The sequence below is a fragment of the Tympanuchus pallidicinctus genome, unplaced genomic scaffold (genome assembly GCF_026119805.1).
Source record: "Tympanuchus pallidicinctus isolate F22 unplaced genomic scaffold, pur_lepc_1.0 scaffold23, whole genome shotgun sequence".
Taxonomy (NCBI): domain Eukaryota; kingdom Metazoa; phylum Chordata; class Aves; order Galliformes; family Phasianidae; genus Tympanuchus; species Tympanuchus pallidicinctus.
The window spans coordinates 8,516,563-8,541,818 of record NW_026294740.1 but is presented as its reverse complement, the minus strand read 5'-3'; the positions used below and the strand labels follow the sequence as shown (position 1 = coordinate 8,541,818).

At 50.3% G+C, this 25,256-nt stretch overlaps 2 long non-coding RNA genes and 1 other non-coding gene across 10 annotated transcripts in view; 2 read left to right on the top strand and 1 right to left on the bottom strand.

The window, feature by feature from the left end:
- Positions 1 to 176: 176 nt before the first annotated feature.
- LOC128083302 (uncharacterized) overlaps positions 177 to 25,256 on the top strand; it is a 47,613-nt gene continuing 22,533 nt past the window's right edge. For 3 of the 8 annotated variants that reach the window (XR_008208024.1, XR_008208023.1, XR_008208018.1), the window contains exons 1-3: positions 2,665 to 3,153; positions 9,847 to 10,286; positions 11,168 to 11,333. This is a non-coding gene — a long non-coding RNA (uncharacterized LOC128083302). Of the gene's footprint in view, positions 287 to 2,664; positions 3,154 to 9,846; positions 10,287 to 11,167; positions 11,334 to 25,256 lie in introns of those variants that run through there. The other 5 variants (XR_008208021.1, XR_008208019.1, XR_008208022.1 and 2 more) reach the window with 5 other exon arrangements.
- TRNAT-CGU (transfer RNA threonine (anticodon CGU)) lies at positions 2,743 to 2,814 on the top strand. The gene has a single exon. It is a non-coding gene; the product is annotated as a tRNA-Thr (tRNA).
- LOC128083305 (uncharacterized) lies at positions 3,147 to 4,865 on the bottom strand. The gene is made up of 3 exons (XR_008208028.1): positions 4,739 to 4,865; positions 4,187 to 4,304; positions 3,147 to 4,039 (listed from the first exon to the last, which is right to left on the bottom strand). It is a non-coding gene; the product is annotated as an uncharacterized LOC128083305 (long non-coding RNA).

Here is a 25,256-nt window from a genome sequence, read left to right as displayed (position 1 = left end):
GAGCAAATCGAGCTCCAGCTGCGAGCTGTTGGCAGGCCCGCGGCCAGCTGCAATTAACTAATTGCTGAGCGGCACCTGCGGCTCTGCGGGGGATCCGTCTGTACTCCGCGGGGCCGCGCTCGCGCTTGCAGAGCGACGCTCCCAGCAGTCCGGGAGCTGGGGGGGGGCTGCGGGAGGCGGGGCCTCGGTTGGGACCCGGACCCGTCACAGGACCTCGCTTGTCCTCCCTCGTGGAACGAGGACGGCGTACCGCTGCCCGCCGCATCCTCCGGACCAGAACGCTGAGGTAAAGTTTTATCTTTATTTTGTAACTTTTTTTTCTATTTTGAGCCTCTTCTCCAGGTTTTGCTTTAATGGCTGGAGTAAAGAAAAAAGAAACGCGGGTCCGGCTGTGGAAATGCAGGGTGGAGTTCTGGAAGGTTCTGTGCCGAGCGGCCGCGTGCTGCCCCTCAGTGCTACCCCACTCTGCCTGTGTGCCCATATATACTGTGTGCCCATATATACTGTGTGCCCATATATACTGCGCGCCCATATATACTGTGTGCCCGTCCCACCGCTGTGTGCCCGTACTGCGTGCTCACACCGCCGCTGCACGGCGCTTCCACGGGATTACGGTTTTCCTCACGAGGAACCGCGCTCCCCCTCGGGGGGCTCAGCCGTGCCCATGGGAGGGTTACCCACAGCCCCCCGATGCCGCTGGGGTCGGTGCTCTGCAGAGATCTGTCCTTGAGGTGCGTAATTTAACGCTGAGGCTGTGGTGAGCTCTCTAAGGGAGAGGGAAGAAGGGGAATGCTCGTTAGCGATGCACATTCTCCTTTCTGAATCTGAGCTTATTTATTGTAGCAACGGAGTCTAGAGGCTAGTTTTATGTTACTGTATAAAAGGAGCGCAGTAATTAGCCTCCTTTACCATGCGGTTCGGTCCTCCTCAGCAATCACAGCACTTTGCTGTGCAGCTGATGGTTCCTGCAGCCGCTGTCTGCACTGCCCAGTATCTGCCTGCCCGCCGTTGGCTGGCAGCTGCTCCCGGCAGTAAAGGCACTGAACAGAGGGCACCCACAGTGCAACCCCTGACCGCTCGGCCTTTCCCTTTTCCACATTCCTTATGGCAGTGAAGTGTTGGATATTCAGATTTGTAACAGCAGGCCTTACCAGTGCCCCTCTATGTCTGTTAAACTGCTGCACCAAGGAAATGTGAAGCAGTTCTGCCCCAAAATCTCAAGAGCAGCTCCGGCTGATGTGCTGCACTACTGACCTGCTTCAGTCCATTACACACTGGCTCACAAAGAAGGTGGAAAATGGAAGGCTGGAAAAATGGACCAGCTGGTGCTGGGAGGGAGGTGCACGTCAGCACTGTGTCACGCAGCCTGGAACAGCTGTAACAAGTGGTGCCATTCTGTGCTCAGAGCCCCGCATCGTCGTGCAAACAGGACTGAGATGCCTGAGCTCCCTGTGGTGATGGTTACCCCTGCTCTTATCTTTTGGGGAAAAGGAGAAAGGAGTCCTGAAACCAGGCAGAGGTTCAGTGGGGCAGTAGCAGAGCAGGAATGAGATTGCAGGAGTTCTGACTCCTGGAACCTTGGGTGGGGGCAAGGAGAGCCTTTGCAGACAGAAAATCCATCTTGTGTGTGCACCAAGGGAGTGCACCGGCCTGGCATTGAGCACTGATCTCATCCTGGCAGATAAGCATTCAACATATGAGTCTCAAAGCCATGTCTGGAGGATGGGGTTCTGGGATGTGTTGCTCCCTTCTGAATCTCTCTTGACCTACACGCTGCAGCAGGGACTCTGCTTACGTAGCTCAGCAGCAGTTGTGCTCTTGGAGCCAGCTGCTTTTGGGAGGCAGGAAAGGGGCTGGAGCGCATGAAGAGTGCATTGACCGTTGTCTAGCTGTATGATGATTAAGAATTTGGGTTAATGGTAACTTTGTAGCATTGATACGTAAGTACTGTGATAGGAGGCATGCTTAGGCATGCTTACACCCCTATTTCATCGCACTCAGACCTCTGTGCATTAGCTAACAGACCTGTATGAAGCAGGTGGGTGATTAATGGGTGCCACAGCACCTAACACAGGGCTTATAAATCACAATTCCAAACAGCAAGAGGGGCAGGTAGCTGGGATGCGGCGCCGCACGAGGGCCGACTTCAGCACCGCCTGCGTGCGCTCTCTCCCACTTGTGCTGTAGCGCAGGCTGCCAAAACGCGGCCGGAATTGCATTCAGCGCTTCGGCGGGGAGCGGGCCGGGCCGGGGCAGCGGAGCAGGGAGCGGCTCCGTCCGGGCGCTGTGCCGGCGGGAGGCCGGGAGGTTCGCGGGGTGCTGCGGGGCTGAGCGCTGGCACTGCCCGGCTGCAGCCGAGCCTCAGCCAGAAGTCCTAGCGTGGAGCCCCAAGGAGGAAATAGGAATAACTGCATAAATCGGTGCTGCCCTGTTGTGGTGTGACGGCATAAGCAGAAGATGTAAAATGTGAAAATTCAGGCGGAGCAGCGGAGCCGAGCGGGGAGCGGGCTGCTTCCCGTAACCCGGGGAACTGAGGAAGGCGGAGGCCCGGGGAAGCTCCGACCGAGGGCCGTTCCCGCGGCCGCCGCCCGTTTCCGTGGCGCCGCCTCGATCCGGCAGCACCCGGCTCGGCCGCCCCTCCTTCGCCCCCGCCCCCCCGCCCTGCCGCCGCCCGGGTCGCTCCGCGCGGGGCGGGAGGCCGCCGCCTTCCACTGGCTGCGCGCGGCTGCTGCTAGCCCGTCAGGCGCGGTGGCCAAGTGGTAAGGCGTCGGTCTCGTAAACCGAAGATCGCGGGTTCGAACCCCGTCCGTGCCTGCTCGAGGGAGCGCGGCTCGCGGTGAGCCCCGCGGCGTGGAAGCCGCCCGAGGCCGGGATTGCGGCCGCTTTTTGTTCCCGGCCGCGGGGCTTCGGAGCGGTGCGGGTGCCGCGTGCCGTAGGATGGGCCGGCTGAGACGGCGGAGGAGCAGCGAAGCGAGGTGGGCCCGGCTGTGCGTCCGTGTCAGAATGGGCCGCGGTCCGTGGGAGAGGCAGAAGCGAGCGGAGTCCGAGGTTTTGCTGGAGGACAGCGGTGTGGGTGCAGTAAATCACGGCCAGACTGCAGGTGATGTGCGGTGAGCTTGGAAGCGCTGAGCCCTCCTTGCCGTTACTCTGCAGGTGCGGGTTTTGGTGTCTCGGGATGGTGGAAGGAGGTTGAATCCAGGAATAAAGCAATGCAGCCACGGAAGGCTCCATGCAGTTTGTACCTCTTACACCAGAATGAGCTCAATTGCCCGGTTCTTGTTGCATAAAGCTGTGCAGAACTTTGCACGCGTCCAAAAGGCATTTCTGCCAGCTATGTATGGCAGCACTTCAATTATTGCTGCTTCCAGGCGGCTCACAGGATGTAAAGAGATGTTTTGTTGCAGGATCTCCGCAGTCAGGTCTTTGGGAAGAGCTGAGCAGCCTCTTCCAGGGGCACCGCACAGGGGGAGCTGCTCAGCCCAATGCTGACTGCTAGGGGCTGCTGTCCTCCATAGGTACTGCGGGTGTGGGTGCATGGGGTGCGTGGGGAGTGCAGGGTATTATTAATGAACCATAAAACGTGCCAGAGTACATTTGATAGAAAAACAGGAAATGCAGTTTAGAACTTGCTTGCAAAAATATAGGCAGCGTTTTAGTAGGAAAATGCAGTGCTGTCAAAACTTTGCTGCAGGCTTCTGAGGATGAAAGCTTCCGCTTTGAAGCACTTTTTATCTTTGAAATTCTGTAGCGTCTCACATCAGAATGTCAAACCAAAATGTTTGCAATGACTCAAAACCCGTCTCACAGCTTCTGCAGAGAATTTCAGAGCTCTGTGGGTTTGCTTCCAGTTGCAAGCAGTTGCAAAAATGAGGCGCTCCTTGAAGGAGGTTTGCCATCAGTAAATCTGAGCAGCTGAGTCCTGCCCAAATGTGTGCTGTGAGCACAGGATAAGGAGCTGGGTGTGTGTCAGTAAGGCTGTGGCACTGCTGCTCTCTGTGGCTGTAACACAGGTGGTTCACCAGCTGCTTCACTTCAGTCTCTGCAGAACAGGAATATTTGCTTGTAACTCTCAGGTGAGTGTGGGAAGGGCTGGCAGGATTTGCTGCTGTGCATCTCACCTGCTGCACAGACTCACCTGCTGCACAGACTCACCTGCTGCACAGACTCACCTGCTGCATAGACTCACCTGCCTGGATCCCTTCTGTTCGGTGATGCCGGGTTCTCTGTGCATCCTGCTGGCTTTGTCACCTTCAAAGCTCCCCAGCTCCTCGCAGACAGCAGCTGTAGTGCACAGGCATCGTAATCTGTACAGAAAGGAACAGGTGGAGGCTTCACTATAGGCACACATCCCAACAGGTAGAGATTTAATGGCAGAGTGTGTCACCCCTGGGAAGTTCTGCTTGGCTTAGTGGCAGGGTTGGGCTGGTGTGTTACTGATGCTGTGCTGAGCCTCCTGGAGGGGGCTGCCAGCAGCCCTGGCTCAGCAGCAGAGGCTGCAGGTTCCCAGATAGCTGAGCGACTTCTTGCAGCAGCAGCTCAGGCTGTGAGCAGCTGGCTCCATATGTGTCCTTGTCACCTCACACACATGTTGCACTTGGCCTGCCTTGGCTGTGTGTTAGCAGAGCTGGAAAAACAACAGACCCCAACGGAGGAAAAGTAGCAGAGATCTGTTCAAACTAACAAGTTTGCATCAGCTTGTTTGGGAGCAAAGTCCAGCCTAAATGCTGAGTAAGAGTACCTGCTCATCACATCCGCAGTGCCCTCAGCTCCAACTCGCCAGCACTGCTGGGGCTCTGCTCAGTGCTGCCTCTGCACTGCTGTGTTCTATGGGAGCTCCTGGCACTGCAGGGCTGTGTTGAGGCAGATCCCTGCCCTCCCACCTCCCAAATGCCCTTCCTTCTTACATGGGAAAGAAATTTGAGTTGGGCTTTAATGTATTATTTAATGTCCTGAAGGTCGGTGAACTTTAATGAAGATGATTACACACTGACGGTAGCTGTGCTGAGGGGCGGTGTGGGCAGGAGAGCCTTGTTTGTTTTGGACACAAAGCCTGACCAAATACAAACCAAAACATTCGGATCTCTCATCCAAGTTGCTCTTTGATTTTGTTAAAAAAAAAAAAAAAAAAAAAAACACTGAGGAGTCTCCCTCTGAATGTGACACTAAATGAGGATTAAAATGAGGCTCCTTTTAGTTACATTAATCGTAATGTGTTTTTATTAGGTACTTAAAATGTGTGTTGCTGCTGAAAATCTTTACATGTGTTCAGGCACGGAACTTCCTGACCTTCTGAGCTGATGGGCTCCTTCACAGCGCAGACACCTTCACGACCCCTTTAAAATTCCTGTTAAAACTAAGTGTTAAAACAAATCACTCATAGCAGCGGTCTTTTCTGACTCTGTATTACGTGTGCTTTTGAGAGGCTGACAGAAAATGCTGGCTTTAGGAAAGCAAGATGTGAATGGGAACTAAAAGCATTGCGTTCTTTGTTTGGATTGTAATAACATTTACAGCACTTTGCAACTCTCCTGAGTGTCTGTCGTGTCCTCCCTGGGATCAGCCTTCAGCAACTGAAAAGCAGCGTTAGCAACGCAGGGGAAGCTGTGTGTTGGATTCAGAAATAGTGGTGAGATCATTCCTGAGCTGTGTGAGCACCTCGTGGTGCACGGCCAGGGCTGTCACAGGGGCTGCAGTTGGGAATGTGTGGAGCCGTCTTGTTAGTGCTTGTGCTTTTTGGGTATCCCTGCACAGGACAGCTGACATCTCTCTGTTGTTTGTTTGTTTGTAATTAAAAAAAAAAAAAAAAGTGGGGAAAGAAAAAAGGCCCAATCCTTGAAGCCCTGAGCTTGGAGGGAAAACCCACATGCCAGCTGTGTGCCAAGGTGAGCAGCTGGGTGCTGCGTGCTGCTGGGAGCAAAGGGGAACTGCTCACCGTGTGCCACGTGGGGCTGTGCAGATTTTCCCTGCAGGATAGACAAGGAGTGTTGAGAGCATGTCATAAAGGTACAGCTGGGTGCTGGGACCGCCAGCAAACAACGGGGGGATGGCGGTGGGTTTGGGTGAGGCAGGAGAACAGCACGGCAGTGTTGTCTGAATGGCAAATATGTGGTTGAGTAAATTAACTCCTGAGTAAATAAACCCCAAACTGTGGAAATCTTCACATGGCCACAGCAATGTGAGTCCTATTTCCATTATGCCTGGAATTTAATGGACTGCTGAAGTTTGACCAAAAGGCATTTCTTGTGTCAGAATGAAAAATTACAGATCAGAAGGGTGACTCTGCAGACAAACATATCGATCTGAAGCCTGGGTGACACAGACTTCCTGGAAGAGAGCCCAGAAGCATGTCTGTGTTTAAAGTCAAATGGCTGCAGCCTTTTATCACTGATGAATAAAAAATGTTTTTGTCTGCATGCCGAAGGCTGAAGCAGAAATGACTTGATTTGTTCTGCGGGAGGAGCAGGAAGGTGTTTGCAAATAGAAATCCATTGAGTGCTGCAGTATTCAGTAATATAAAGAAGTAATGACAGTGTGTAGGAAATAAGGAATTGTTCTGCTTTTTTTTTTTTTTTTTTTTTTCCTTTGAAAGCTATTTTATGGCAGCTGTGGGAAAGGCAAACTGAGCCTCCTTGCTCAGTGTTTGGAGGTTCAGGGTTACAGTGTCCCCTTCCATGGAGATGTGGGGAGGGGTGAAGTGGTGATGTTCTTTCATTGGGAACCATTCAGGAAATTGCACTTCTGCTGTGACAGAGGCTTGGTGCTGAGGATGCTGCTGCTGCACTTAGATGCTCACAGTGAGGTGTGGTTGTGCCCAGACCAGCATGCAGCCCCCTGGGTGAGGCGTAGTGTGGTGCTGGTGGCAGCTCAGGTTTGCTAATGAGCTGTGTGGCACCTGGAGTCCTTTATCCCATGGTAGGCTGTTCAGTGGCTGCCATTGCAGTGCTTGGTGCCTGGGTTCCAGCAGGGAACGTGTGAAAGCAGAATTAAGTGGAAGAAGTGGTGCTGAATGGCAGTGACTGCCAAGCAAGTGCCGGCTGACGTTCCAGGCAGCGTGCCTCAGCCAAGCTTCAGTCATGCAAGGGAAAGAGGAGCAGGGAGGGGGAGTGGACAAGAGATTTACAATCTCATCATCTCCTCCCCTATCATAGCAGCAAGGGATCTGCTGGTCTCAGAAGCCCCGTGTTTCTCCCTCATTCTCTCCCGGGTGCTTACTCATGCTCCTGACTGTAAAGTGTGTGAAAGAAATAGAGACCCAGAGCCCAGCCCTGTCAGGTTTGTGCACCAGGGTTTTGTCTCTGCAAGCACTGCTGTGTACCACTGAGAGATTACTGCAGGATGAAGGCCAGTGACATGAGTGCAGTTTTTGCTGTGGCTGGGTGTAGGCTGGAAAGAATTATACTGGAGCTGATGAAATTGTCTGTTTGCAAATGCAGTGCCATGGGAGCAGTCAGACCTTGGATTAATGTAGCTTCCAAACTATTAGTCTTCATATTTGAATGGGGAATTATTTCCTTTGCATTCAGCACAGTGTGGTTCCATGGGCCTAGAGATGATGGTGGGACACAGCCTGCCCTGTTGTGCCTTCTTGTGGGTGATGCTCAGCGTGGCTGTGGCCTGCTGGATTGGTTGTAGCAGTGATAACTGAAGCAGGAGTGCTGGGTTCAAACAATCAGCTAAACAAAAGAATTCAAACTGTGTACAAATTCAAGGCGAGGACGGCCAAAGATAGGGTTTAGTGTTTGCTGTCTTTGAAGTGCCTGCAATGAACTTACTTGGGAAGCTCAAGAATGAGATTGAGTGATCAGCTAGTGCTGCAGATCTGCCAGAGATCTCCTGGGGCCCCAGCCTGCTGCTTCTGTGTGTCACTGTTGGGCGCCACAAATGGTCACAAGAACATGGTGGCACTGTGCAGAGCATTACTCTGTGAGGACTGTGAGCTGGTTGAATCCTTGTCATTCACTTCATGGCTGTTGTAGCCAGGTTCAAACGCGTATCGCATCACAGGAGAAGGAAAGCAGAAGCAAGTGAGGCTTTACTGGCAGAACTGGGTTCAAAAACTTAGTTTTGTACCCTCAGGGTATAGATGGTGGGAGGATTAGTACCATGGCAACATCTTCCATTTTGTCAGTGTCTTGTATAGGCCCGCAAGCACTGTCCCCTCTCAGCAGTCACTGCAGTGCTTGGTGCCCCTGGAGAGCCCTGCAGAGAGAAGTGAACTCCCACGCCAAGCCTCTGCTGCAGCTGAATTCCTGACTCCTGTCCTTTCATCACTCTGGGCCCAACTTAAAGAGTACTTGCAAAGCTACCAAATATAGAACGCTCGCAGCATATTTCACAACTGAAACTTGCAAATGCTGGAGTGGATTTCATGGACTGAAGCCCCCCGTGGAGGCAGCATTATAGTAAATAATGTTAGTGCATTTGTTTAATCCCTGGGGATTGTGGAATGAAGGATTAAAGCAGGCTAAGGGGATTTCCCAATTGACAGCTGCTCCTCTGTGCACAAACACACCATTTTTTTTACACGTAACGTGTTCAGCCACAAAGAATTCAAACTGCATATGGCACTGTGTGTAACATAACCGTTGTTTCCACATCTGGCTGCACGGATCTGTCTCCCGTGGTAATTGTCTTTAATAGACACAATTGGGGATGAGGTAGTTGTACTAAGAGACGTAGTTGTGTGTTTGAACAGGAAACCATTATTTCTGAGCTTAATCATAGCTTGTTAGTGCTTTGATTTTTCTCCTCTCTCCTGCAGACACACGTGCTGTAAGTATGAAGGCCCCATTTCTGGTGGGACATTCATCATGTATTGACAACTGGCCTGGGGTTCTCAGGCTGGGCCTTGGCCAGCAAGCAGAGCGTGAGCTGCGCTGCTCTGTGAGCTGAGGCTGCAGCTCTGCGGTGGCACAGGGCTGCTCAGAGCTGGGCAGAGCTCACGGAAAGCAGCTCAGGTGGGCTGTGCTTCCATTCGTCCTGATGGACTGCTGGTGTTGTGCAGAGCCTGGGTCAGGCCTGATCCTTGCAGTGCACTATGTTGGAATGGTTCCGGAGTTTTCAATCATGAGCTTGCTATTGATTTTATTTATTTTAAAGAGCTGATTCTGGGCGTCTAGCGTGGATTAATGTTTTCAGGTGAAGGCCTGCAAGTTTCACCCTGTGCCAGCAGTGGACTTTCAGTTATTTCTCTCACTGATCATTGTGTTCAACTACTTTGATGATCCAGTTTCTTTGTCACCAAGGGGTGATGCTGAAATACCAAGCTGCTGGCTGCAAGCCATGCTTGCTCACATGCTGCTTAGTACCACATGCTGGAGAGTTAACAAATCAATGGCTCTGCTTGCAGAGAAAGGCATTGCGTGAGCGTAGGCAGAATTGTGAAAGAAGAACTCAGATTAATGCACGCATTCAGCAGGACCAAACTGCATCCTAGGGTCTGTGCCCCTGTCAGTGATGTGCAGCCCAGCCTCCCACCCACTGTGTACATTGCAGCAGTTCTCTCTGGACCTCAGAGGTGGCACATCAGCCTTCTGTGTGCTGAAGCCTTTGTGAAGACCCAGAAAGAAGCTACTGCTGGGTTATGGGTCTTGTAGAAATGTTTTCTTTTTTCCAAACAGGGCTATTTTCAGAAGCAATAGGATCTGCTGTTCCGTAGTTATTGTTCTGGGCTGCTGTTGGTCTTGTGTTATTAATATGTTAGCCCTTTGGCTGCCAAAACACTTCAACCAAACTGCTGATGTTTATTTTTAGAATTGTGGAAGTTGTGATGCTTTACAACGTGATCTGCTTGTGATGACATCCGAAGTGAATGCGGGGCTAATCCTGCTCCCACCTCTCACCCAGACAGGGGCTGCGGTCACGTTCCCAGCACACGGGTTCTTGCACGGTGTTTGTGGGAGGAGCTGCAGTCCAGAGACCTGACCTCAGGTACAGATGTGTCCCCTGCTGGGGGGGAGACCTGTCTGCCATGTGCCTGATCACCACCAAAGCACCGCCGGTGCCCTCGCTGGAGGCGGAGCAGGCTGTCGGCAGCTGAGCAGCGTCTCGCAGGACGAGGCTCCCTGCAGGCTCCTGCTGGGCCGAAGCTCCATGTGAAAGTCTTTCCCTGATCTCATAGGACGTGCTTGACATCCAGTATTGCCCGTGACGAGAGGAAGACAAGAGGCAACATTGTATGAGGCTACTGAAAATAGCAAATCAAACAGTTGGTTAGGAAACCAGCTGAGGACCGTGCCATGCACTGAACCGGGAAGAGTCTCACGCTCGTCCTTCCATACATGGAGGTAGGACACTTGCTACAATGTTTTGTGCTGGGTGTTGGTCTGTGTTGTTACCAGTGGTTCTTTGTCACAGCTGAAGAGCAAGAGTAGCAAAAAAAAACCCACAAAACTGAGAATAGGTAGTTGGTGGATGAGACTCGCAGTCTCTGCAACAGTATCAATCTGTTCATTTCTAAAGACTGTTGAGGACTTTTCTCTTTAAACCGAAGGGTTTCTACAGTATCCCGTGCCCCTCTCAGGAGGTCAGTGTCCTGCACACGTCTCTATTTCTAAATATTTCAGTACTCACTGAGCACTGCTCAGAACAAATTCCTGAGCATCGTTATTCCAGATGATAACAAATTATCATTTCCATACCTTCTTTTAGTAAATCTTGTTCACAAAGTCCTCGTTCAACTTCTCTCTTTCAAACCTTTTTTTTTTTTCCACGATTCACTTTGCAATCTACTATTGCTTTTAAGCAACATGTTCCTTGGCTCTAAATGTTCATCAGGCTTCCAGCCAAGGAACGTTTCCTTCTGTGCACAGGATGACTTTGCAGCATTGCTTGAGCGTCGCGGTTACAGTACAGACCAGTTCAAGTTCTCTTCATCCCATTCTGCCACACAAACCTGGTGGTCACTTGCCACAGCCATAATAATGCTGGTGCCAAAGCTCTGAGCATGCAAAGGCTTCTGGTGCAGCCTGCATGCACGTGGCTGTGTTATGGTCTCTGTGTAGATGCAGGAAGAAGTCCTTTACAGACACCAGGGATGCACGTTTGTGTTCTGCTGAGCCCAAATGTTTGAAAGATGAGTGCTGTGGGTGCTGGCTGCGATTTTTGTTAGCTTTAGCACCTGGAGCCCAGTTTGGAGCTTCTTACTCAGCTGATGTTTTCCTACCAGGTACAGAAGAGATGATGAAAGCATTCTTGTGTGCTGGTATTCCAGTTCTCCTATGGGAGTTCGTTCTAGTCTGCATTCTCGTAGCTGTGCTGCTCAACTCGATGTGGCTGTTCCTGCTGTGATCTTCAGTGAACATCACCATGATTGCTGACAGCTCGCAGAAACAGTAAGTGATGTCCTCTATCTTTGTATCTCACTGCTTTGCTATCATAAAGTGTCCGTGGGTGCAGTCATGCGAAGGAACCGGAGTGCTTTGCAGTGTGTGTGGGCTTTGTCCCCTGTTCCTCATAGTTTGTCACTGGGAGGATCTGCAGCATTAGATTAACAGGAGGTGCAGAAACTGGCAGCTCCTGTGAGCTGCAGGTAGGGCTCACGTGTGGCTTCACACCCAAAGTGTATGAAGTGATTTTTCCAAAATGTCTCTAAGCTCAACCACACGAAGCAGGTGAGGTTGTGCAGAGGAATAACCTTAAGATTAATGTGCAGGAAGGAAGGATGTTCTCTTTTCTCATGGTGTTTCAGGTGACCCTTCTGACTTAACCTTACATTACTGCAGGTATTTTCTTGTAGTACTTTTTAAAATGTGTATGTGTGACTGTGGCTTTATGGAGGCCTTACAGCTATAGGTTGTACACGTGGTCCAGCTGTGCTTCGTGCTCAGGTTTTCCCAGCAGTGCAGGCTCACCACCCAGTTGTACCACATGGAAGTGAAAAGGTGGTGGACATACAGGAGGGCAGGGTATGTCCTCTGACATCGCTGCAGCACACAGCACATTTACATAGAGAGGACGTGTGAGGGAAGGCTGGGCACGTAGAGACACGTAGAGACACACGGAGCGAGCAGCGTAACGCGTAACGAGGAGGTGCTGCCGGCAGCGACCCTCCGTGGGGTTCCTCCCGGGGCGACCTCCGCGACGTGACGCGGGGCAGAGGGGCTTCCAGGAGCGGCTTGGAGCGGCCGCGGCAGCGCTGCGGGCACCGAGCGGCCGCCAGGGGGCGCCCTCCGCCCTCCGTGGGCCGCGGGGCGCGCAGGTCGGAGCGGCGCGGCTCGGCACGGCGCTGCCCCGGCGGAGCGACACCGGGAGGAGCGCGGGGCGGCTGCGGGGCGGCCGCGGATAGCGACGGCCGCTTGCTGCCGCGTGCGGGGCCGGATGGACCGGCGGAGCTGCGGGGAGGGCAGGGGGTGGAGAGGGCAGCCAGGGAGAGCCTCCAAATTCGCCGAGCCGGGTTGCAGCTGGAGCTGCCCGGCGCAGGGGTGGGGACTGCCCGCTTCCTTAAACGGAGCGGGAGCGGCGGAACGGCCCCGTGTGCCGCCCCGGTGTGCCGGGCCGTGCCGACCCTCTCGGGACGCGGCCGCAACACGTGGATCAAACTTTCGAGGGATGTGACTGCAGCCGGACGGAAACTCCACCGCATCGGGATTGTGCCGTCACGTTGCACGGAGCGGCTCGCCTCTTTCTGGTTTGATGTTTTTGGGTGTTTCGTCGTTGTTGTTATTATATTTTTTCCCCCTCTTTTTAAATGGCTGCTTTGGGCTGTTTTTTCTTTTTTTTTTCTTTTTTTTTTTTTCCTTCTTCTTTTTTTTTTTTTTTTTTTTTTTTTTTTCTCTCTCTTCTTTGCCCTACTTCTCCGTGTTGGGTCGGGACTTTGAAAGCACGCCGGGGCAAACGCAGCGCTTGAGAAGCCGACAGAAATGTTGCAACGTCCCTGGTGGCAACGAATTTATTATTTGTTTCTTTTGCCTTTTGCGAGGGCAAAGAGGAAGGGTGGAAAAAAATCTCGATGTGATCAATACGGGCTTAAATATCCGCCTGCGAGCGGCCGGGGAGGCGCGGTTGGGGGCCCGCTGTGTCCTGCCGCTTCTCCGCACGGACTTCAGCCGAGCCCGAGCCCTTCCCGGGCGTAACCCCGCGGACCGGCGGCCCTGGGGAAAGGAGGAGGCCGCGGGGGTCCCCCCTCAGCCCGTTCGCCCGCTCCCTCTCCCACGGCTGGCGGAGGGCTCGGGCTCTTTCGGCCGTTGGACGCTCTCGGCGTTTTCGCTCTCCGCGCACGGAGTTCCCCCGGGCTGTGCGGTGCCGAGTCACGGCGCGCTGCGGGCCCGGCCCGGGCTGCGGGGAGCCGGCAACGGGGGCGGCGCGGGGCTCTGCTGCGGGCCGGGGCGGCGGCTGCTGCCCGCGGGGTCCCCCGTGGCCGCGGGGCGGGGACCGGGGCTCGGCGCTCGCGATAGGCACCGGCCGGGGAAGGGAATTATAAGAATAGTTTAATTTAAAAAATCGCGATCCCCGCCCGATCGGGCGAGCTGAGGGCTGGGTCTTTGCGGGCGAGATGAGAGGTTCGTGTCTTCAACTGGCCTACAAAGTCCCAGTTCTCGGCTCCCAGGACCTGCCGGGCTCGCAGCGGGCGAAGACGGAGCGGTTGGGGCCGCCGCCCCCGGGACACGGCGCGGCCCGGCCCGGCTCGGGGCGCCTCAGCCGCTGCCCTGCCCTTCCCGGCTCCCCGCGGGCCGTAGCGCTGGGTCGCAGCTCGTTCTCCGCGGACCGTAAGTGCGTCGCGTTCCTTCCAGCGCCGGGAGGCCCGCGGCCGGGCGCGTCGGGTCGGTGCCGTCGGTGGCTGTGCAGGATGCGGGCGGCCTTCCTCAGCGCTTTCACTTTCAGAAAACACAGCTCTTCTTTATTTCCTCTCTTATTTTCCTTTTTTACCCCTTTTTCCCCCTTTTAATAGAAGCAGTCACACAAGCACGGAGCAGCCTGGTTCTGCTACTCCTCGTGTTTATGTCGCTGCTTTCTTCCCTCGTCCTTCGGGTGCTCCTTGTTATTTGCCTTTGGTTTTGATTCTGCATGCTGCACTTCTGTGGATGCTGGTTTGTGCTTCTTTTTGGGTGCCGTACCCACATAATGCTGTATGTAGGGATGGCTGTTTGCTCATCTTGATTCCATGTCCTTCTATATTATGTTACATTTTAGGTTCTTAAGATTAGAATTATTTTGCAGCTCCTCGTGACTGCTTGTTTGTCATAGATGTCTTTCCTTCTCTCTTGTCGAGTCGAGAACAGTGATCTAGAATTAGGAGCAAGGCCAACTGGCAGCAGCGTTCTTGTGGCCACGTTCTATGAAAGCAAATGAAAGTTGGGGTTGCTCAGAAAACACACAGGACGGTTTTAAACAGAATTATTTCTTTGCTGTAGTGCTGCCCTCAGCGTGCACACAGACACCTACACAACTTTTACCCTCAGATCCTAGGAGATTTTTGCAAACAGAACCCATTTTCAGTGCCGCATTCCGCACGCTTTACCCGTGAAAAACATTCACTTTGTGTTTTGCAATTAGTAACAGTTTGTTAATGGCATTAGAGATCACCGCTCAGTTTTTCTCGCTTTCGTTCAGGCCTGTGTATCCAGCACAGCACACACAAGGTGTATTAATAGCTGTCCTGACGTGTGTCTGTGCACACATGGGTGTGCAGCACTGATCTGTGCGCAGTGTTACAGCTGCTGTGGACGCAGTTGGGCTGCCTTGGGCCCGTTCTCCTCTTGGTGCTGACTGGGAGCTTTCTTTGAAACCAGAACTTGAAGGAATTTATTTTTGCACATTTCTTTTCTCTGTTTGCCTCTTTTTCCAGAGGACTCAGCCTAGCAGCCACAAAAAGGGAAAGTATGCGAAAGTAGGGAGGAAAGGCAGAAATACTGCTCCCCGTTTTGGAGAGAACACTGCCAGGGAGGGTCTGCAGGTCTGCCCGTAGCCCTTCCTCCCCGCGGATCTTCAGCTCTTAACGAAATTAATCTGCAGTGAAATCACAGAAATCTGATTCTAATCATCCGCTGTGGAACCAGAGAGCTACAGGACGGCAAGCATGGTGTAAAAATACTTAAAGCATGCGGAGCCATATCATTAACATTAAAACCTGCTGGTGTGAAAGGGGGGAGCAGGGGGGAAGGTTTCTGTGCCTCCTTAGCACTCTCCTTGCAACTTCTTGTGCAGCTTCTCAGGTATCGCTGCCCAACAGTGATCACTGCTGCTGTTCGTGTTGCTGCTCGGTCTGTGTACTGTTGGGTTTTCTCTTTCATAGGAGACTTTCTTAACTGTGGTTTGCTCTGGAAAGCTGGGTGAACTGCTGGGTTTAGCTTTTGCCAGATTTAGCATAATCTGGATATTTTTTTTCCAGCAGTAATTGTTTTCTTCCTGCATGTAAGCAGCTCTGGCAAGTTTGGCCCCCAGAGCCCTGTGCTGCAGCGCTGTGCGGCGTTACTGAGGTGCTGCCTTTTGGTTTGTTCCTTCATTCAAGGTCCAGTCAAAGCGTGCTGCTTGTAGAGCTCAGTGCCAACATCGGGATGCGTTAAATCTGTTTGTTTGAGCTTCTGCCTCCTTATTTGCCTCTGGGAATCTTTTTTTTTTTCTCGTAATGGCATTTGTCAAGGTGAAAGGACACATTTTTGTCCCAGCAATATTCACCCATTTGAGCTAACACGGATGTGGTTGTTCATGGCTGCCAGAACTCTGCTGGTGGACTTTCTGATGCTAAGAATGTAATTTTTCTCCACTCATCTGCACTGTTTGCAGCTATTGTAGCCATGTGTGCCACATTGATAAGTGCTCCTAACTTCTGTTTGTGCCCCAAAGAACACGCAGTGCCACGCAGATGTATTTCTCAGCATCTGTTTTACACTGTTCAGTTTAAACATTCCCTCTGAATTAAAGCTCGGGCTGGAGGAGAGCATTCCCTCATGCCCCAAATGACTTTTCTGTGGGTCAGATTACAAAGCAGAACTATTTTATTTTATTTTTGCATAGTATTGCTCTGAAGGCTGGACTGGGGGTAGGCCACACTTCAGCACTTTCCAAATGCTAACTAAGATGGTTCGAGCTTCTGCTGCAAGTTGTGGACAAGCTCTTAAATTACTGCTTTTAGCTCAGGAGCTTTCAGTAACGTGCTTTGCTCTCTGGGATGCAGGCTCTATTATTTCCCCCCCACACCCCAGTTAATAATAATGGGGCTTTGTTTTATTTTTACTTCTAAACTTTATGCCTCTCTTACTAATGTTTCTGTGTGTACAAATGTGCTTTCTTCATCCGTCAGACTTGGCAATTCTTAAGCCACAATAAGCTAGTTCTGGCCAGTACAGCAAGGCTCTCTATTTATCAGGGCCTTTCTGGGGAAGTTTATTACACTGCAAGAGTGACATTTTCAGCCTGCTGAAAGAGTTGGTAAATATTTGGCAAGTCCTGCTCCTTCAACAAAAAAGGGGCCACATTTTATCTGTGATAAGGCCTGAAAGAAAACTGTCTAGGCATTAAGGGCCTGAGTTGTTGTGCAGAGGGGTGGGGTTCGTGCAGGATATTCTTTGAATTGGACCAAGAGAAGTCAAATGTTTGCCTGCAATTTAGGAACCGCTGGTCCTCTATGTTTGCAAATAGGGACCTTCAAGCCAGGGTTGTATTTGGAGTTGCAGAAGGGCGCTGAGCGTGGCAAGTGCAGTATCTGCATTACAGGTTTATGTGATCAAGGAGGGAAGGTTAGATGGAGGCCGTGCCTGCTATCGGCCCTGTTGTTTGTTCTGACCTTTCGCAGAAGCCTGGCTGTGTGTCACAGCCTTGCACTCTGGGTGTGCAGCCTCCTGTGGGCCTGAAGCACCCACCTCACAGACCTCTCCTTTCCCCTCGTTCTTGGCACCGTCCTCACATGGCAGCGCCACGTGCTCTGTGCCAGCCCTATTGCAGCCTGCTCCTTCCTCACACCAGCTGCAGGGATTGCGCTTTTCCCTCCCTACTGGCTTCATTGCTTTCCTTCCTGGGGATCCAAATTGATGTTCCAAAGGGGAGACGAGAGGCAGGAGTGCTTCCAGGGGCTGCAAGGCACAGCCTTCTGAGGCTTCAGCTGCTTCCTGCAGTCTGTGTGCCTTCCCTGTAAGGGACAGAGATGGGTGGCATCAGTGTGGCTTCAGCACAGTGTTGTCTCCCTTTGCCAGGTGTTATTTTTACTTGGTAGAGAGATTTCACCGTTCTGCCTGGGTTCAGTTGCTTTAGGAAAGGGAGTGAAAAGTGTGTGTGTGCACGTGGTGGTACTGATAGGGGATTGCAGCTGCTCGGATCCCAGAGAGGGGGGTATCAATGTGGGACTGGAAACCCATCCTTGCTGGGGGCACAGTGGGGCTCTGAAATCCTGACACCACTCTGTAGATTCGCACGAAGCTTACTGTGAGCCAGCAACAGTGTGGAAAAGGAATGATGAGGCTTGAAACTCTAGGAAATGACCCAGGGGTGATGCTGGTCCAGAAACAGCTTCTGCTTCCCTGTCTACCCAGTGGATTAAAGGTTAATGGCATATTGCCTTAGCATTAATAATCAAAGTATTTCTGAGGCATTGCTATGATTTTATGTGGATTTCCTGAATTTTACGTGGATCCTGGTGGCCTGTCAGCTCAGGAGGATTAGGTTGTTGTTTTTTTCCCATCCGTAGAAGCAGTGGACCTTTGTTCTTCCTCTCTTCAGACAGAAAGTTTTTCCCAGCGTCCTGCAAGTCCATGCAGGTGTGTGGTGTGCTCACATTGCATGGCATCATGCAGGACTGGAATATTTTTCCAGTGCAGATTAGTGACACCACTTACAGATCTGGGATTGGGGTCTTGACCGTGCCTTGCTGGTGCTGCCATTCATTAACGTTACCTTACCTGTATGACATCCCATCTGACCGAGGTTCTGCAACCTTGATCTGGCAGCCCATGGCACACTGCTGTCTGCCCTCGCTTAGTTGCACAAATGCTCCCATCACAGCAGGGCCGGGGCTGCTCCCATCGGAGTCTCCATGCAGTGAAGTGGTGTCACTGCTTTTTACTGCTGTTTCCAGTATTTCAATGTGCAGTTTGCATTTTTTTTGCAATTGTAGGCATAGAATTTCCTCAAGCTGTAAAATTAGAAAGCAGATTTCATTCAGCAATCTCTCTTTGAGTGGTAACTCATAACATACTGTGAGAAATGTGATTCGAAGTGCTAAAATTAAATTCAACCAGCAGCTTGCAGAAGCTGATAGACACTAGCCTGGTGCTGTGCTGAAGTTAACCGTGCTTTTGTGCTTGTGAGAAGAAAGGTAGAGCTCTTTAGGAGTGCCTCTGTGCAGTGCAGGGCTTGGCGTGCCCTGCTGCCAGGAGGGTTGACTCCCATACAGCAGCACAGGAGTTCAAGAAATAAAACCCAGAAGCTGCTTGATGCTGAGCTTCGTGACAGAGCACTGAGCGGGCCGGGTTCTGTAGAGCAGCTGTAGCTGAAACATCTGGAATAATATCACATTTCCCCAAAAAGGAGTTCTCTTTAAGAGCAGCAGCAATTGCTGATATTTGAGAGGGTGGAGCGAGCAGCAACCTACCAGTGCTGGAAAATGAATTAAGAGCTTATAGGGTGAAATGGTGAGAGTTGGTCGAGAATTCATTCTGATCAAAAGATGAACAAACCAGGGGCAGTGGGACCCGGAGGACAGTCAGCATGCAGGACGGGTTGTAGCAAACTGATCTGTGAGTTTGGAGCCAGAATCTGCATGAAAAGCCTTGCGTGAAAAGAGAGATTGTTTCATAAGGAAGAACTTGAATGTAGTTCAGTTAAAACGTGCTAGATTTTAAACTATTTGTGCTGTTTTGCTATTTTATGAAAGAGAGATTCCTCAGTCGGACGGCTGTGGGTGTATTTTAACTTGAAGGATACTTATAAAAGTAGATTCAAAGACTCGGTTGCATTTAAAATGCTTTAAATTGCAAAATCTGCTTTGACTACAGCAATATTTTGTATAATTGTGATTTTGTTTGTTAATTTTGAAAGAAATGTTTCTGGAGGAGGAGAATATTCCTATGCAAATACAGCTGTTCTGCAGAGCAAGAAGCAGCGAGGAAGGAACTTAATAACAAGCGAGCTTGCCCAGTTCAGTTTAATTTGCAGTTGACCATCAAGCCAAACAAATAATGCAAAGACTGGAAAAATGTAATCAGATATTTATGGTATACGTGGGGTTTTTTTTTCGGTGTTGTGGATTATTCAGCAGTACAGTTAAAGGTATTTTAATGTATTAGGAGTGTCTGTTTCACAGGAGTTACGTGGGCCCCAAACCAGTTTGAGTCTGCATTTTAAAAGCAACTTAGATTGACTTGGCTTGGAAACAATGGCACTGAAAACAAAATTCAGCTGAATAAATCAAAGTGAAATTCTTAAATCTGAGTTAGTGAGGAGCTTCAGAAACACCATCCAGAACAGTGTACCAAAGGAGAGAAGTCCAGCACAGCTCTGTGTGAGCTGCAGCGTTAGCTGCAATGCTGAGAGCTCTGTTTTGATGAGAGCTGTGTTAAATTTAGCTCCAGGATTCACATACTGCACTCACTTCATTGGAATGGTTTGGTTTGCATGTAGCATATTTCAGCTAGCTGTGCATCCCCTTGGGGAGTAAATCACAGCCTGAATGAGAACATTCACACACTTTTATGATATTAATGCTGTGTGCCATTGGAGGCTCTGCGTGCATTCAGACTTTAAAGCTATCACTATCTCTGCTCTGCTTCCTGGGATCCTAGTTTCTGTAACCAACCATTAAGAGCAGTGAGACACAACGAGAGAATGCTTTTTCTGTCTTGCAAACTTCTTTACGTAGCAAGAAGCTTCTCCCTTTAAGATTTCCATGGAGTGAGCTCTTCTCCCTCGCTTCCTCCAAGCGTGGCCCAAGTGAGTAACTGCACTTGTATAACTGTTGTCTCACATGCCCCAAATAAAAGTGTATGAACTCCAAAGAGTAAGGAAAATGCTTAAGAGCCAGTTTGAGGTGTTATGTAATGGTCGTTACATAAAGTTTTGGATGTCTTTATAGTTTAAGACATTACTGCCTTTAAAAAAAAAAAAAAAAAACTAAACAAAAACCCAAAACAACAACCCACAAACTGCAGTTTTGTTTCAAAACATCTGATAGGAATTTAAACTTCTAATATAAATTGGGATTGGAGGTTGTTTGCATCGCAGAATGAGTGTACAGCTCTGCAAAGACACAGCAGGTACACCCTGAAACATCGCTGGGAGCTGTGGGACCCCGGCAGGGTTTGCCAGTGCTGCGTCAGTTTGGTGGCTGGCAGTGATTGTGGATGAGCAGCCGTCAGTGCTTTCATCACTTTACAGCAGTGCCTTCAGAAATGAGCCTCTGCAAAGTCTGCAACTTTTTGAACTTTACCCCTTTTTGAACTTCCAGGTGCATTGTCCAAACAGAAATGCGTTGTAACTAGCTAGCCACCCTCCTTAGACACCGGTGCTGAGTTATGGGCAGTTGCACGCAGCCAGCAAGCACAGGTTTGAGTGTTTAAAAATATGTACAGCAAGGCTGCTGTGAGCATGGCGGGCTGTGCAGGATGCAGGTTGGCTGCAGCCACAGTTGGTGTTGCACAGACTGGTGCAGGGCAGTGATGAGTTCTTCCTCTCCTCCATCATCTCCTCCTTGAGTAAACTTATGTGTGAAGGGAGTACTTTAGTTTGGATGAAAGACATGGAATATATCCCAATTCGGCTTCCGGAAATGATCTCCACCAGAATGACTTCTAGTCAATGAAGTTATGGCCAAATACTTGGTGGTTTTTAGGTGATCCCCCTCACCTTCACTATTCTAGGCACAGCTTTGAGTGTAAGCAGCACTGCTGAGCTGATGGCCAGGAAGGAAAAGAGCTGAAAATAAAAATGAGGACACTGATAAGGTGTCTGACCTGGCAGCTACTGAAGAGCAGCAGGGAGCAGTCAGTGGGAGGCACCGGGTTTCCACACTCAGCACTTTGCTGCCAGCCAGCCCTGGTGCCCCTGCTCGCAATCTGCAACGTCCCCCAGTCTGTGGGGCCTAAGGGAAAATACCAACCTCAGGCTGTCCGTGGAAAGGACCCTAAAACTTGTGTTTATGGAGCTGCTCCTCCGATAGGGTGTGCTGGCAGCGCTTAGCAGGCCCCAAATGATGCAGTTCTGCTTTTCTGGATGTTGCTGTGACTTTCAAGTCTGTGGCAAGTGAATTTGGGTTTCTTTGTCCTGTTCTTATGGCTCTAAAGCATCAGTGATGTTAAGAACACAAGCTCAGCTTCGTGTTGCCAAGTCCTGTCTGGCTGAATTAATGGAATGTAGCAAATGAGGAGGAAGGTCCTGTTATTGCTCTAAGGAGGCTTCTGCAAACACAGGGCTGGACTCAAAACCAGACAGTATTCCCAATGTATCTAGCAATCTGTAGGAAAGCATTTTGAAGTTTACCATTGTGAAGTAAAGCTGAAATGAAAGAACAGATTGTGTCAGTTCTCCCAGAGCAGCATTACAGCTTAGCTGGGGGTTCCCTAATGATGCACTTCCACCCCCTGTGGAAGGAAGATGTTGCTGCATGTTGTACAATGAGCATGGTGAGCAGAGAGCTGCACAGCTCGAGTAAACAAGGTCAGTGTGAGAAGAGCAACCGGGCTCAGTAAGCTGTCTCTCTGGGGAATGGTTTTCTTTGCTCTGCATGCCCTGGCAGCCAAAATGAGCACTTTTTGTGAATGCACTGGCAACAAACCAAGGTGAGATGAGATTAGTTATGAGGAGGGTCCAAAACGTGTATCAACTCTTGTATCTGTTCCCTTTCTCAAAGAAGACCTCCTTTAGAGACAATCAAACCTCCTGTGCTCTCTGTTGCTGGTTGGAAATCGATTTGCATGTGCTGTGCTTTAATTGGAATCTCCTGGCTGGTCAGTGTTAAATGGTTCTATGGGGTGAACATGGGCGTAGTGCTCCCTGCTGTGGGGCTGTGGCACTCACACACCTGCATTTTGGATGCAGCTCTTGTCCATCCCTCCATGTCCCTGTGCATTGTTTTCCTTGGTCACTGAGGAGGCTCTCAGCTGTGCCTTAGGAAAGGAACTGTCTGCTCCCCTGCTCCTCTGCTTGCTCCTTCCTGGGGACTGGAGACAGTCTAGGCTCCCTGAAGTTGTTATGATCTAGGAATAAGCCTTTGCTAGGAAGGTGGACAAGTGCAGTGAGAAAAATGGACAGGGTGGTGTACGCTGCAGCTAACGCAACATGAATTTACATGGCCACCCATAGCTGATGTGTGTTTTATGGTTGAGTTCTTCCATGGGGTGAGTGCTGCTAGCAATGCAGCAGTTCTAATAATGTGCTTCATCATTTTTTTGAGAACTCTGTACACTCCTCAGACATAAAATACTACAGAATCATTATGGTTAGAACAGATCACCGAGATCATCTGGTCCAACTGAGTGAAAATGTTTGTGAATGAGGATAATTGCCTCATGTTTTCATGCTGATAAATAATATCCATACAGCTGTAATACCCATAACTGATACCGGGGAGGGTGTGGGGTGAATGGCAACAAAAATTGCAATTAAAAAAGCCTGAAACCAGAGTTTGGATGAATTCTTAGGAGTGCACAACCACGGGAATATTCTTAAAACCTATCCACTTATTGAGCCTCAAAGAACTGGAAAATGGGGAGCAGTACAATACCAGTTAGATCCAATTCAACCTCCAGGTCAGTAGCATGCTTAAGCACATGCTTAACTTCAAGCATATGATTAATCACATCCCTGGTCCACAGTGTAATTAAATGTGTGCTTAAGTGCTTTGTACAGCACAGTACCAGCCTGCAGGCGTACTCTGCATACTGGTGTGCCTGAGAAAGTGGTGAATCAGAAAGATTTTTGGCTGGAGTTTGGAAACCAGCTTGAAAGAGCTGGTTAGGCACCCAGGTCTCATATTTGAATAGCTATGGAAAAGCTAGTCTTGTTGGCAGAACGGTGTAAGTAGCAAGGTGTGGCCATTTATTTTATGGTAATTCCCTAGTTTTGTTTAAAATGAAGTTATTTAAAAATCCCTTTTGCTTAGCAATTTCCTGCTGTTCTCCTGTAATGCTTTGCTTTCCTTAATGCCAGCCAGACTTGATTCTGCTCCAGCAGAGCTTGCCTGGCTGCTTCTCTCCTAACTTACTGGTCCAAGTGCAGGTAGATTTCGAATTGGCGGCAGCGCTGGTGGGTTGATGACAATAGCACAGCTGCCTCTCCTGTAGATGATCAGTCCAGATGCAGATCTGCAGTAATGCCCTCAGCTGGGACCCAGCAGGTAGGTGTGCAGTGCTGCATGGCTGTACCTGTGGCCACTGCAGAGCTGATGGCCGTGTGTTTGGCGTGGTCCTGGGCAGAGCTTTGGCCTGGGACTTTTCCAGCCAGCCCTGGATATGATGTGAAAGTCTCCGTGGGCCATAGACCATTATTAACAGGCTGTTTGGATGTGGCTGCCCTGTGTTGGTGGCTAGGTGATTTCAGACTGGACTGGCTGGCCCCTGCACTGTTTAATTTACTAGCAGTCATGTAGCCTCTTTTAGCCAGCGCTCCTCCCCTGGCGTTTTTTCCTAGCGTTCTCCCTTCCTGTCCCTTCCCTTGTGCCAGCCACTTTAATGCATTCGCCTTCTCACCAGCAGCTCCTTCTCCGTTGCTCTGGGATTGTTTTGCCAACACGTTTGTTTGACCATGCAATTTGACCGGGCATTGCTGTCATCCTCTTGTGTGCCAGGCTGAGCTGGATAATGGTCTTTTGCTGCTTGAGGTGGGTATAATGTGGAGATTCTAGAAGACGTTTTGGTGACTAATTGTTCTATTTTATATACTTAAAGTCAGTTAGGTGCCATAATTTCCTTGTTCTGGGAGGTCTCTGTATATAAATGCTAGTGAGGTCATGGTAATGAGGCAAGTCAGTGCAGTATTAAATGCTACTATCTGAACTATTGGCTCCTCCATTGCTGAAAGGTGGGAGGATGGTTTTCCAAGTAGGCTCCATGGAAACTCTGTGTAATGTGTTTGATTATCCAACGTTGTCATTTTCAAAGGAACCAGTCAAGATTAACAGGGCCTAAATGTACCATCCCCTAAAAATAACTCTGGCTTTCCAGCTCCTGCTGATGGTGGCAGAGATGTGAGAGCAGAGGAATGATGCTCCAGTCGAAAGAATTCAAAGGAAATGAATTGTAAAATGTCTGTGGCCAAGGCCACCCCTTGCCAGCCCTGGAAGATGGGTTCTCCTCTACCAGTACCCAGGTGTGTGTTAATTGAGTGTCTCAGCACAATGAAGACAGAGAGCTTGATGTTCTGCATGGAAGCTGGGCTGCCATTGAAGACAGCAGCAGTCGGTCTGTTTTCTGATGACTGGCAAAGTGAGAAGCTTCCTGAATTCAACTAATGTCTATGTTTTTGTTTTCTTTTGGGTGAGAGAGCCAATGAGCCCTGCTAGCTGGTGACTTCTAGAACACGCTTGGGCTTGCACGAAGGACAGCCCAATCAGAGTCAGACTGTGGTGGCAGGACCCAAAGCTAATTAATGCCCTATTAGTAACTCATTTGTGGCTGAAGGGATTTCCCAAAGGCCAGGCACGGTTATGCTGTGCCAGTCTCTCTTGAGGCAGGTCTTGTTTGGCATAGATTGGACCGCATTCAGGCATGCATTCGTCCTCTTGCACTGCAGTTAATATTTTCTTGGGGACCTCTTTTAATTTTCAAGATGATGAAGTGTTGCTTTTGAAAGAAAAATCTGAGAAATGCTTCTTTTCAGAGAGCAAATCCCATGAATAACTGGATTCTGGAAGCCTGCTTTGCCAGTATTTCTCCACAGCAGCTCATTACTTTCAGAGCCTTGTTGGTATCGGCTGTCTTCTCGATGCCGTGTCCTGTGGCTCGCTCACCTGGAGCCGGCCCCACTTTTGGAAGGCAGAGTGCACACAGGGTCCCTGAAGCACGGTGCACACTCAGCGGCTCTGAAGGCTGCTCTTTGTCTCCATCAGGCTACCTGGAGTCAGCTCTGTGGCCAGCTGAAACCAGAGGCTGAAGCTGTTGGCTGGGCAAAGCAGGATGGCAGCAGGCAGCCGCTGTCACAAGGGCCAGAGCCTCTGCTGTGAGCGGGTGTTACTCATTTGGTAATACCAGTCTATTCCAGCTGAGGATCTGCCCCTTTGTTTTGTCTATAGGACAATTTGTTTTCAATTTTTGTTTCTGAAATGAAACTGTCAAGATGAAATTCACACTTAAAAAATTGAGGGAAACGGCCCTTTGTGCGTTTCTAACAATCCT